This window comes from Apodemus sylvaticus, chromosome X, assembly GCF_947179515.1.
Source record: "Apodemus sylvaticus chromosome X, mApoSyl1.1, whole genome shotgun sequence".
In the NCBI taxonomy this organism is placed as follows: Eukaryota; Metazoa; Chordata; class Mammalia; order Rodentia; family Muridae; genus Apodemus; species Apodemus sylvaticus.
The window spans coordinates 4,249,072-4,257,881 of record NC_067495.1 but is presented as its reverse complement, the minus strand read 5'-3'; the positions used below and the strand labels follow the sequence as shown (position 1 = coordinate 4,257,881).

General features: G+C 41.5%; 1 pseudogene; it reads left to right on the top strand.

The window, feature by feature from the left end:
* The first annotated feature begins 3,725 nt into the window (after positions 1–3,725).
* On the top strand, positions 3,726–8,131 carry LOC127675125 (myotubularin-related protein 10-like; annotated as a pseudogene).
* The last annotated feature ends 679 nt before the right edge of the window (positions 8,132–8,810 follow it).

Genomic DNA, 8,810 nt, shown 5'->3' with positions numbered 1-8,810 from the left:
CCAAATAAACCCTTTTCTCCCCAGCTTGCTTTTTAGTCATGGTGTTTTGTCATAGTTATTACTATGACAAACTCTAATAAACTTCTTTTTGAGCCCATTTTTAAATTGCTCTATTATTGAGACTATGAACCCCCATGAAGAACTCCAATTTCCCTGGTAACATGTGGTGACTCTGACACAATTCCCCCAAATTTTCTAGCAACAGTTCTAGAGTGTGACCAAATAAATAGGTAGTCTCAGTGTGTTTGTTCTGTGACAAATTTAGATTCTCACTCTTTTTTAAAAACTGGAACGTTTATTTTAGTTTGCTTTATGACTGAATTTTACTGTAAAGGGTACCTTGATCTATCTGTACATGTTTCTGCTACTTTAGATATATGTTATGTGATGTGTTTACATGACAAAGTCCTCCCCAATGGGGGATTCAAAGTAGCTTACATGTTAATACACATGTAAATTTAGTCCAATAAACCTCATTTCTTTTAGTTCATAATGCAACAAGAATTTATATCAAAACCCCAGCTCTTGCAGCCTCAAGAAGCTAAACTGGACTGCCTGTCCCAATGCCCATCTGAGAGATGGAGGAGTGACCAGTGGCAAAGAAGGATAGTTTGATCAGTGTGCCCATATTGGGAAGGACAAATGAAGGTGTGCAGTGACTGCAAGTCCATCTTCAGGGTACTAACATTATCTTGGAATTTGAAAGAAAATTAGAGGGACCAAGAAATACACATAATTAAACACTGCTGGTCAAGGTGTAGTGATTGTGTGTGACGACTAAGAAGTCCTTATTGCTTGAAAAAAATAGACTATTTCACAAGAGACAAATGATGGTCCTCCAGGATGCAGCCTCAACATATTGGACAGTTATCCTCTTATGAGAAATGATCTACCCTGGGAGACTGTAGTGTTCTAAAATTCAAGTTGACTGAAGGTATAAGATAACAGTTATCTCTGTGTTTTCAGCATTAACTGGATAAATTAGATAGTTTATACAGACACTCCTTGACTGATTACCATGCTAACTGCAGAGACAAATAGGAATCTGACCCAAATTAAGGAGACAGGCACAGGATGAAGGTAGAGATATAACTTTTAGCCTGTCTTTAGTTGCCTTGTGGACCCAAATGAGAAGTCAATGCTGCTTAGCAAAGGCAATTTCTGAGTGCCTGTTACAAAAAGACTTAACTCTTAAACAAAATCTTTAATTTGGTAAGAGAAAACAAAGACTCCAGGATTCTTAATGTGATTTACCCATGTTTTTAGATGCAGCTCTCTAGGTTTTCATTAAAATATAAATCTATTTTATTAACTACTGGCTTTACAAACGTGGAGAAAAATAAGACAAAAATAAAAATATATAGCTGTGTGTACTGGCAGGTTTGATCTGTCAACTTGACACAAGCTGGAGTTATCACAGAGAAAGGAGCTTCAGTTGAAAAAATTGCCTCCATGACATCCAGCTGTAAGGTATTTTCTCAATTAGTGATCAAGTGGGGAGGGCCCATTGTGGATGTAGTCTTGGGTCTATCAGAAAGCAAGATGAACAAGCAAGGCAGGGGAAGCAAGCCAGTAAGTAACATCCCTCCATGGCCTCTGCATTAGCTCCTGCTTCCTGCCCTGTGTAAGTTCCAGTCCTGACTTCCTTTTGTGATGAACAGCAGTGTGAAAGTGTCAGCTGAATAAACCCTTTCCTCCCCAACTTGCTTCTTGGTCATGATCTTTGTGCAGGACAGACTAAGACACAGTGGGATATATTTTTTGCTAAATATATGAAATAAAGATGAAATATATGAAATAAAGAATTTTGTATGGTAAAAATGAGATTATGTTCTAAAGTCTTTAAACATGAGGATGAAAATAAAAAGCTAAAACATGTGGAAGAAGGCTGGTTAAAGTTGAAATTTTTTAAAAGATGACATGGTTATGACTAAGTTGGATATTCTTGAAAGTTATTAAAAATTCTGAAGATCAAAATTCAATACCATGGTATATACCTGGAGCCCAATTATGTTTGCTACAATAAGGATTTCTTTTTCTTTTTTATAGATATATTCTTTATTTACATTTCAAATGTTTACCCTTGTCGTAAGCCCCCCCAAGCCCCCTAACCCATCCCATTCCCCCCCTCCCCCCGCCGCTCACCAGTACACCCACTCCTGCTTTCCTGTCCTGGAATTCCCCTATACTGGGGTGTCTAGCCTTTTCAGGACCAAGGGCTTCTCCTCCCTTTGATGTCCAACAAGGCCATCCTCTGCTGCATATGAATCTGAAGACATGGGTCCCTCCATGTGTACTCTTTGGTTGGTGGTTTGGTCCCTGGGAACTCTGGGGGTACTGGGTGGTTCATATTGTTGTTCCTCCTATGGCGCTGCAAACCCCTTCAGCTCCTTGGGTCCTTTCTCTAGCTCCTCCATTGGGGACCCTGTGCTCAGTTCAATGGTTGGCAGAGAGTGTCCCCCTCTGTATTTGTCATACACTGGCAGGGCCTCCTAGGTGACAGCTATATCAGGCTACTGTCAGCAAGTACTTGTGGGCATCCACAATAGTATCTGGGTTTGGTAACTGTATATGGGATAAATCACTAGATGAGACAGTCTTTCCCTCAGTCTCTACTCTACACATTGTCTTTGTATCGCCTACTGTATTTTATTCCCTGTTCTAAGAAGCACCAGAGAATCCATACTTCATTCTTCCTTCTTCTTGAGCTTCATTTGGTCTATGAATTGTATCTTAGGTATTCTAAGCTTCTGGGCTTATATTCACTTATCAGTGAGTGCATACCATGTGTGTTGTTTTGTGATTTGGTTACCACACTCAGAATGATGTTTTTCAGTTCCATCCATTTGCCTAAGAATTTCATGAGTTCATTATTTTTAATAGTTGAATAGTACTCCATTGTGTAAATATAACTACATTTTCTGTATCCATTCCTCCGTTGAGGGACACCTGGGTTCTTTCCAGCTTCTGGCTATTATAAATAGGGCTGCTATGAACATAGGGGAGCATGTATCCTTATTACATGCTGGGGAATCCTCTGGGTATATGCCCAGGAGTGGTATAGCTGGATCCTCCAGAAGTGACGTACCCAGTTTTCTGAGGAACCTCCAAACTGTTTTCCAGAGTGGTAGTACCAGCTTGCAATCCCACCAGCAGTGGAGGAGTGTTCCTTTTTCTCCACATCCTCGCCAGCACCTGTTTTCTCCTGAGTTTTTTTTTTAATCTTAGCCACTCTGACTGGTGTGAGGTTTGTTTTGATTGGCATTTCCCTGATGAATAAGGATGTTGAACATTTCTTTAGGTGCTTTTCAGTCATTCGATATTCCTCAGTTGAAAATTCTTTGTTTAGCTCTGAACCCCATTTTTCATAGTGTTATTTGGCTCTCTGGAGTCTAACTTCTTGAAGTCGAAATGACACCTGGAAGCCAAGCCAACTCTGTGCTGATAAGGCTAGGAGGAAGAGTAGGTAGTATTGTAGAGTACACTGAGAGGTCAGCAGGAAGTGTAACCACTACTTAGAAGGCACTGGTCTCTTTTGAAATAGAACATCTATGATGCTTCAATAGACAAAGATAGGTAGATCAAAAAAAAGCAAGGGAAGTTGAAAATAGGATACCAGTCCTGGTGGGGCAGGCCACAGACCTGGCCTGGGCAGCTGCACCAGGAACGCTGAACCGGGAGGCATCTGGCTGGCCATAAGGCTGGGGCACACAAGCGATGGCACCATGTTCTCTCTCAAGCCACCCAGACCCAGCTTCAGGTTCTGCTTCCTGCCGCTGCCCCAGACTGACGATAAGATCAGTTCAGAACCAAAGATTAAAAAACTGGAGCCAGTTCTTTTGCCAGGAGAAATTGTTGTAAATGAAGTCAATTTTGTGAGAAAGTGCATCGCAACAGACAACGAGCCAGTACAATTTATGGGGCAAGCTGATATGCAGTAGCTTCAAATTTTCCTTTATTACAGATGACCCAATGCCATTATAGAAATGCCGTTACAGAAACCTTCTCCTTGGATAGCATGATGTCCCTTTGACATCTACTGAACAGATTGTCACAGTGAATGACCACAAGAGGAAACAAAAAACCCTAGGTCCCAACCAGAAGCTGAAATTCAATCCAACAGAATTAATTATTTATTGTAAAGACTTCCGATGAGTCGGGTCCTGAAAGTGCCAAGAAGGTATGTCTTGCAATAGCTCATTATTCCCAGCCAACAGACCTCCAGCTTCTCTTTGCATGTGAATATGTTGGGAAAAAAATACCACAATTCAGCCAAAAAAGTTAATGGAGTATCCTGAGGAGGTGGAGGAGTATGGAGTGGAGTGGGCAGTACCGCGCCGCTGTTCGAAACTTGCTCAGATTGGGACAGAGAGATCAAGAGGACAGGCACTTCTGCGTAGAGAGTTTGTTCTGTCAACTAGGGTTACATGATATCTGCTTGCCTTCCAGAATACTTTGTCGTGCCAAGTTCACTAGCAGACCAAGACCTGAAGATCTTTTCCCATTCTTTTGTTGGAAGAAAAATGCCATTCTGGTGCTGGAGCCACTCTAACAGCAGTGCTCTTGTGTGGATGGCCTTCATCAAAGCTGCAGCAGCAGAGGAAGATGATGTTTCCTCAAGTCAGATCTAGATAAGACTTTGCCCAATATCCAAGAAATACAAGCAGCATTTGTTTTTGTTTTTTTTAATTATATATTTTTATTTTCTATATTCTTTGTTTACATTCCAAATGATTTCCACTTTCCCAGTTCCCCCCTCCCCATATGTCCCATAAACCTTCTTCTCTCCACTCTTTCTCCCATTACCTCTCTCCTTTTTCTCTGTCCTGATACTCCCCTCCAATGCTAGATCACGCCTTTCCAAGATCAGGACCCTCTCCTTACTTCTTCATGGGAGTCATTTATTATGCTAATTGTGCCTTGGTTATTCAGAGCTTCTGGGCTAATTAATATCCACTTATCAGAGATTGCATTCCATGTGTATTCTTTTGTGATTGGGTTGCCTCACTTAGGATGATATTTTCCAGATCCAACCATTTGCCTAAAAATTTCATGAATTCATTGTTTTTAATTGCTGAGTAGTATTCCATTGTGCGAACATACCACATTTTCTGTATCCATTCCTCCATTGAGGGACATCTGGGTTTTTTCCAGCTTCTGGCTATTATAAATAAGGCTGGTATGAACATAATGGAGCATGTGTCTTTATTGAATGACGGGGAATCCTTTGGGTATATGCCCAGGAGAGGTATAGCAGGGTCCTCCGGAAGTGTCATGTCCAGTTTTCTGAGGAACCACCAGACTGATTTCCAAAGTGGTTGTACCATGTTACAGCCCCACCAGCAGTGGAGGAGTGTTCCTCTTTCTCCACATCCTCGCCAACACCTGCTGTCTCCTGAGTTTTTAACCTTAGCCATTCTGACTAGTGTGAGGTGAAATCTCAGGGTTGTTTTGATTTGCATTTCCCTAATGACTAATGATGTTGAGCATTTCTTAAAGTGCTTCTCAGCCATCCAAATTTCTTCAGGTGAAAATTCTTTGTTTATCTCTGTACCCCATTTTTAATAGGGTTATTTGGTTCCCCGGGGTCTAACTTCTTGAGTTCTTTGTATATATTGGATATTAGCCCTCTATCAGATGTAGGGTTGGTGAAAATCTTTTCCCAATTTGTTGGTTGCGAATTTGTCCTTTTGACAGTGTCCTTTGCCTTACAGAAACTTTGTAATTTTATAAGGTCCCTTTTGTTAATTCTTGATCTTGGAGCATAAGTTATTGGTGTTCTGTTCAGGAACTTTCCCTCTGTGCCCATGTCTTCAAGGGTTTTCCCCGGTTTCTTTTCTATTAATTTCAGAGTGTCTGGTTTTATGTGGAGGTCCTTGATCCATTTGGAGTTGAGTTTAGTACAAGGAGATAAGAATGGATCAATTCGTATTCTTCTGCATGCTGACCTCCAGTTGAACCAGCACCATTTTTTGAAAAGGCTATCTTTTTTCCACTGGATATTTTCTGCTCCTTTGTCGAAGATCAAGTGACCATAGGTGCGTGGATTCATTTCTGGGTCTTCAATTCTATTCCATTGGTCCACTTGCCTATCATTGTACCAATAGTGATAAAGATGCAGTTTTTATCACTATTGCTCTGTCGTATTGCTTAAGGTCTGAGATACTGATTCCCCCAGAAGTTCTTTTACTGTTGAGAATAGTTTTAGCTATCCTGGGTTTGTTGTTATTCCAGATGAATTTTAGAATTGCTTTTTCTAACTCTGTGAAGAACTGAGTTGGGATTTTGATGGGGATTGCATTGAATCTGTAGATTGCTTTTGGCAAGATGGCCATTTTAACTATATTAATCCTGCCAATCCATGAGCATGGAAGATTTTTCCATTTTCTGAGGTCTTCTTCCATTTCCTTCTTTAGAGACCTGAAGTTCTTGTTGTATAGATCTTTCACTTGTTTGGTTAGAGTCACACCAAGATACTTCATATTGTTTGTGGCTATTGTGAAGGGTGTCATTTCCCTAACTTCTTTCTCAGCCTGCTTATCCTTTGAGTATAGGAAGGGAACTGATTTGCTTGAGTTGATTTTATAACCAGCCACTTTGCTGAAGTTGTTTATCAGCTGTAGGAGTTCTCTGGTGGAGGTTTTCAAGTCACTTAAGTATACTATCATATCATCTGCAAATAGTGATAATTTGACTTCTTCCTTTCCAATTTGTATCCCTTTGACCTCCTTATGTTGTCTAATTGCTCTAGCTAGAACTTCAAGTACAATATTGAAAAGATATGGAGAAAGACAGCCTTGTCTAGTCCCTGATTTCAGTGGGATTGACAAGCAGCATTTGTAAAACTTAAGCAACTGTGTGTAAATGAACCATTTGAAGAAACTGAAGAGAAATGGTTGTCTTCACTGGAAAGTACTCAGTGGTTAGAGTATGTCAGGGCTTTCCTTAAACACTCAGCAGAACTCGTGTACATTCTTGAAAGCCAGCGTCTCTCTAGTCCTGCAAGAGCAGGAAGGCAGAGACTTGAGTTTTCTGGTATTTTCTCTCATTCAAGTATTAATGGATCCATACTTCAGGACAATTACTAGATTTCAGAGTCTGGTACAGAAGGATTGGGTCATCATGGGATATCAGTTCCTAAACAGATGCAACCACTTGAAGAGGTCTGAGAAAGAGTCTCCTTTATTCTTGCTCTTCTTGGATACCACGTGGCAGCTGCTAGAGCAGTACCCAGCCGCCTTCGAGTTCTCCGAGACATACTTAGCAGTGCCGGACAACAGTACCCGGATCTCGCTGTTTGGCACCTTCCTCTTCAACTCTCCTCATGAGCGGGGTGAAGCAGAGCACGGAGTTTGCTATCAGCAAAAACATTCAGCTGGGTGATGAAAAGGGCTTGAAATTCCCCTCAGTTTAGGACTAGGCTCTTCATTTCACGGAGAAGGACCGTACTCTTTTCCACAACCCCTTCGACTTTGGCAAGAGCACTCCTTGTGTACAGAATGGCTCCAGGAAGACTTTTAAATGCACGAAGAAAAGCTACAGCTCCACACTGAGAGGAATGCCCCCATGCTTGAAGAATGGAATCATCAGTGAGCAAGAACTGCTGCTGCCTCAGAGAAACTCACTGATCCTGAAGCTGAAGCCAGCCCCGCCTCAGCACACCGACTGCCAGCACAGTGGAGCGGAACTGTACTTTAAGGAGTGGTTTTCCAGACCAGCCAACCTACACAGCATTATCCTGTCAAGGCTCTCCGGAACACACATAAAGCTGTGGAAACTGTGCTGCTTCCGCTGGGTCCCCGAGGCACAGATCAACCTCGGGGGCTCCATCATGGCCTTCCACAAGCTCTCGCTCCTGGCTGATGAGGTGGACATGCTGAGCAGGATGCTGAGGCAGCATCGCAGCGGCCCCTTGGAAGCCTGCTACACAGAGCTGGACCAGAGCAGGATGTACTTCAGGGCCACAGGGCCCCATGACACTCTGGGGACACCAGAGTTCCTCTCCTCTTCATTTCCATTTTCTCCCATAGGAAACCTGTGCAGACGAAGCATTTTAAGAATGCCATTAAGCAAATTTTTAAGTGGGGCCAAAATATGGTTATCTACTGAGACACTAACAAATGAAAACTAAATTAAGGTATTTTTCTAGACATATCGAGAGAAGCTGCACAATTCCCTCTCTGAACTGAAATTGCTAACTGAGGCGTTTAAAACTGGCCAATTTGTATGTATGAAATTTGCACTACTATTTAAGTCATGTTTAATCATGCTGCCTTCAGTTATTCTAGGGCAGTGTGACTTTGGGGTTTTGTCCTGTGCCCTTTGGGCCTGGCTCATCTGGGTCATTACAGCACACATTCCCGTTGTTACACTTCTCATCACAATATTGAGGTTCCTCTGCCTTGTGAATTTTGCCAATATCTATTTTCCTACTACCTACTAAAGATTATCTGATAGATTAAAACCCAGAGAAGGTGGATAGGAAAGTTAATAGATTAGCATATTTAATGCATTTCCAGATCATCTGATAAAACTCCCAAGAGGCCTCAGTTGGCATCCATGTGTTTAGCTAATATTCTTAGCTTGTATTCTGGGGTTAGATTTTCTTATTTTAGTTCACCTCAGTTAGGACCTAAGATCACTGTGTTTCAAAATCATGGATTTGCTTCAGTTCCATACAACTAACTGTTAAAATGCACTGTAATTTTAAAGCATTCACTGTAGCTATTTAAACCTAGAAGTGCCTTTGACATTAAGATAAAAGTAACACGGAAGCTAGAATAACAGAGGAATATAATTCTGCTCTTCAA